Source organism: Echinops telfairi, unplaced genomic scaffold (genome assembly GCF_000313985.2).
Source record: "Echinops telfairi isolate 266 unplaced genomic scaffold, ASM31398v2 ScPeMD7_7469;HRSCAF=8507_1, whole genome shotgun sequence".
NCBI lineage: Eukaryota > Metazoa > Chordata > Mammalia > Afrosoricida > Tenrecidae > Echinops > Echinops telfairi.
The window spans coordinates 131,541,967-131,547,623 of record NW_022111373.1 but is presented as its reverse complement, the minus strand read 5'-3'; positions in this window follow the sequence as shown (position 1 = coordinate 131,547,623).

Below are 5,657 nucleotides of genomic sequence, written 5' to 3'. Positions count from 1 at the left end.
CCCCTCAGCTTATACTTGAGTGAGGGTCCCTCTTTCCTGTTATCTGGTGCAGTGCGGGTGTTCTTCCGTCTCTCCCGCTCATCTGCAGGCGCCTACAGCCTCTGTGGGTGGTCTGGTGTCTGCTGATTTCACCGCTCTTCTTTTCTCCTGCAAGCTGGCAGCCTCTGTTGTTCATGCAAGAACCTGCCCGTTTCTGTGTGCTGGTACCTGGGGCGCACCGTATCCTTGTCAGATGTTGTCAGACGCTGCTGCTTTTCTCCTGCTCTTCTCCAGGGCTGTGACCAATGACGTAGCCTTTACAGTCTTACCCGTGGTTGGTCACGCCCCCTTGCTATGCCCAAGCATTGCTGAATACAAGTACTGGTATACCTCTGGTCTTGGATATACAGTACGTTTATTTACAGTACTTAGACTGCTGTATTTTATTTTTTATTTTCTTAGTAACCCCTATCTAGACCCAGTAGTGACTATGCTTGAATAGAGCAATCTGTGTTAGGGCTCATAATATACACACTGCGTTGTGTATGCATGTGTTCCGTTAGCACTTCCGTAACACAGGCTGCTCTATACAAAAAGTCATGTCATCACATTCTGGAATGTCATCAGCCTGATTTAAGCCTCCAACTATAGAAGCTGCATTGTGCACATGCCGTAAGGCAGCATATGTAGTAATGCAGCACATGCAGTGACACAGCATGTATTGTATGAGCCCTAACTCAGGTTTCTCTATGCAAACATAGTCATGTCATCACATTCTGGAATATTATCATACCAAACTCTCCAAACCCTGAATTACTGTCAGCTACCTTGGGGATCCAGCATGTTTTGGGCCTTGTGGTATCTTTTGAGGGTGATTTCTCTGGGACGCATCTGTTTTCCCTGGTGAAGTCTATCTGTCTTGTTGCATTCTATCACCATTTGATTTTACTTGTTTATATGTACACTGTTAGTTGCCTGAACTCCACCACTTTTACTGCAAATTAACCTATTTTAAGAACTATAACTAGGGCTTATTTTTGGAGTAGGGTTTATGGTATATTTTGAGAACTCAATCACTTGGGTATGTCATTCTTTTTCAAAGTCGTTTTTTTTATCCTGTTAGAAATGTATCCCAATACTTCTAATCCTGGACCAATAAATAAATAAATGCAGGTCATATGAAGCTGGTTTCAAACTTAAGGTTGTGTCAAGAGCAGAAGAAAGCAATAACAGTATTGCAAGTAGGGAATTTTTGTGTTGAAGTAAAATAAGTGAAGGAGTGGCGGAAAATGAAAGCTAACTTGGAAAAGATCCCAAAGGCAAAAAAAAACTCTATGTGGTTTAATGATGACATATGGGGCTCTAGAGACTGAATTGCCCAAATGGGTTATGGAGTGTCGTCAAAATAGTTACTGCATAACACACATAGTAATTCACTTATGTGCCTCTAAATTGGCAAAAGACAACAAAAATAAAAGCACCAGGCATTGAAAATGTTGCTGCATCAGCAGGATGGTGTACTCACTTCATGAATAGGTTTGCCCTAAGTTTGTAGCAAAGAACAAAGATTTCACAGAAGTTGCCAAAAGACCTTGATGAAAAAGTGATGTCATTCCATTCATTCATCATAAAACAAAGAAGGATCCATAACTATGACCTGGGAGATATTGGGAATATGGATGGAACACCCATGACCTTTGATCTTCCAAGAAACAAAGCTGTAGCAAGTTTGGGAGACAAAACTATTTTACTCAGAACCACAGGAAATGATAAAACAAACACAAAAACATTTCACAGTCATTCTGTCGTGTTTGGCTAATGGAACTAAGCTGCTGCCTGTCATTATTTTTAAAAGAAAGACCTTGCTTAAAAAGCTCAAATTCCCACCATGAATTACAGTGCACACACATATTAAAGGCTGGGTGGATAAAGGCAGAACAAAAAAATGGCTGGAAGAAATTTAGAACGGACGACCAGGAGCAGCCTTAAAGAAAGAGCCATCATTGCTGGTTTGGGATATGTTCAGAACCCACATATCTGATGATATATATATAATTAAAAAAAAAGGCAAGTCTTCTCAAGTTACTTTGGCGGTCATTCCAGGTGGGCTTATATCTCTATTGCAGTCCCCAGATGTGTGTTTAAATAAACCTTTCAAAGACCGGGTGCGAAAGATGTGGCATGAATAGATGTCATCTGGTCAAGACCAACTGACAAAAGTTGGAAATCTGATGAAACCTGTCATAGAATTGATAGCCAAGTGGGTTCCTGATGCATGAGAAGAGATTCGGGAGGACATGGTGCAATGCGCTTTCAAGAAACGCAGCATTAGAAATGCAATGGATGGCAGTGATGACAGTGCTTTGTATGAGAACGACAGCACTGATGGTGATGACTGTGAACTCAGTGAGGAAAACGATGTCAATGCTGATCACCTTATATCAGCTAAACCTGAAGCTCAGTCTGCACACACAGATGAGGAGGAGGAATCCAGTTTGGAAGGATTTTAACGCTTCTGTTTTAGCTTGGTTGCTGATTGAGCTAAGGTTTTTATACTTTAAAGTTATTGTTGATACCATATTGTTTTTGTAGACCCTCTTTTCCATTTACAGAGCTAGTTTACTGTTTTTTTCTTTGAAATAAATATCAAAAAACATTTAACTTACTGATGCCTCAATGAATGCAATTTCATTGATATCTATTTTTATTTTGAAATTTACTAGTACCTGCTGCATTTCTCACCCTAGGCTTATACTTGAGTCAATAAGTTGTCCCCATTTTTTTGTGGTACAGTTAAGTGTCTCGGCTTACACCCGGGTCAAGTATATATGGTACTTCCCCCAAAACCATTAAGATATATTTCCAATGAAAGTAGCTGCCTATCTTAGTTTCAGAATAAAACAAGAAAAAAATGAATGCTATTCATATTAATTAAGTTAAAAGTTGACATTTTAATTATTCAAATCAGGAATATCCGAAGGACCTATATCCTTTGATCTTGTAATTCCAAAGAATATACACAAAATCAAAATCTATATCTATAGGAATATTTTACCATTTTAAGTCCACACATTTGCTTTGAATACAGCGTGTTTAAGCAAAGTTGCTGTTGAAATATTTCTTTAAACAAGTATTTACAGTTTAAGAAATAACTTATTGTGAACTATATACTAGGCTTGCTTCTTAAAATCAAAGCAAATTTAGTTATCTAATTCAAATTACTGATTTCATTGTCCTCTGTACTCTGTGTTAGAAGCAATCTGATGGAAAATCATAAGAATGTACCCAATTTCAATTTTCCTAATTCTCATAGAACTTGGTATTTTATTAAAGTGGAAGACAAAAGGGAATTTCTTGTGGTACTTTATTAATATAACTACAAATTTCTTTAGCAAGGTTTTTGTTATTTACTCTCCCACCCAGATCAGTAACTAATAGCCGATTCTTTCTGCCACCAGCAATTTTAGCACATAATTCTAAATACAATAGCTATGACACATTCACTTGGTATTGATTATAAAATGCCATTTGGAAATGGAGTTATTGAATCAGTAATATTATTCTAGTCAGAATTTAATACTTACAGATATTGAAGATATATGGGAACAAGATCAAAAACAGTAAAATAATATTTTTAACCACACTAATTTGTGTTATTTTTATTTACACTTTTTAATTTTTAGAATAAAGAAACTATTTTGGAGGAAATAAATTAAAGTATTATATTTTAGCTTCACCTTTCATATCATGTCCATAATTAATAGAAAAAATTCCATTTATAAAATTTTAAACATTTTCAAACTTGATATTTGTTTTAATTGTGTCTTCAGTCTGAAATGAGAATAATGTAGTCTGCCTATTATGTCCCAGGTACAGTCATACTTTATATGATTTCCATTATATTTTCAGGAATGGAAATGAAACAATGACTATATGCAAATAAATTACATACAGCATTATAGGTGTTGCATTTTGTATTGCAGTGAATAATTCATATCATCATAATTCTCCATTTTAAGATGTATCATCAATGTTAGTCTCTATGCCTTTTGTTATGACATTGTTTGGACTTAATTGTCCGTTATATAAAGAGGTAGGATGATTGCATGTCAGTTTCAGAGATGCTGCTTTATCACAAGTTGAGACTCAAATCACTAAGCTTAGTTTCCTAGAGGCTGTGGTCTGAATTCAGTGTATAGGAATGCTCTCACAAATTTCCTCTCTTTTTCTGTAGAACCTGCATCAAGTTTGTGTTCATCTGATATCTGGATTTGGAGATTTTTGCCAGTCACCAATCATCTGATGTGATTCTCTGATGTCTGCAGTCTTGTGAGCCTACAGCCTACTGTTTGAATTGATAATTTGGAATCATCAGCCCTTTAACATATAATTAGGATAATTCTCCAGGTAGATGCCTGATCAATAAATTTCGAACTTTACAGCCTCCACAGCTTTAATATGTTGCAGGAAGAAGAAGAAGAAGAAGAAGAAGAAGATGAAGAAGAAGAAGAAAAATCCTAACCAAGATGGTAGAGTATTAAGGAGAGAAGGAGTTGATGTCAGATATGATAGAATGGAACAACAATTAAGAAACATGTGCCATCATTAACCTCTACCTTATAGATACCAGCTCTATGATGCTACTTCTAGCATAAATGATTTATTCAGATACAGTTTCCAATATTTCAAACAATATAAGATTGATAGAATAACTAATATGGAAACAATAATATAATAAAAACTAAAGATTGTGACAATAAACAAACCTTTTTAAAATGAACTCATTTATAGTATCCAATACAAACTGCTATCAGGATGCACTGATGATTTCTAGTGATTTGAATGTGAAAGTTGTAAATAGTGAAAAATATCTATAGCTGTAAAATATTGTCACAGGGTTAGACAAAGTGGTGGAGACACATGATAATATTCTAAAGGACAAAAAGTATCCATTACAAAAAGCTTTTTCAAACACAAAAGCAATGACTATACATGTAAAGATTTGGGATGGAATACATAGGAATCAAATCAATTTGTGGAGAGAGTAGAGACCAATGTTATCAGTCAATATAAGATTAGTTGCTGCTGTAGAACAGACCAAATATTATCCATATGCAAGTTAAATTAGAGGATATTAAAACAATTCTATGAGTTAAAATGACTTTGAGTCAACCTCAAATAAATTTGGACACCAATTCATTAATAGATTTGAACAGCAATAGCTGAAGACAAGACTAGTTGTGTTATGACAGCAAAAACATCATGTTGCACATGTTATTCCTTTGTGGTTTTCTAACTCCGGGTCTTTGTATATTTCATTATAATATTGGACTTTGTCTGCTGGAGCTTCCACTTGAAGATTTCTGTCTAGCTCTTTGACTTTCTCATTTCGTCCATTTATCTTAGGCACTCTACGATTAAAAGAAAATTTCAGAATATCTTCCAATATCCACTTTGGTTTTTTTTTTCCTTCATGTATTTTTTTTTAATTTTTGTTTTAGCAAATATTTTAACAGTTTTTTTGACATATAATTCATCTATCATATAATTCAATGGTTTAAATATATTAAAAGAGAGTTGTGCATATATCAGCACCATCAGTTTAGAACATTTTTCATTCTTTTTTCTTTTTAAATTATTTTATTGGGGGCTTGTCCAACTCTTATCACAATCCATAT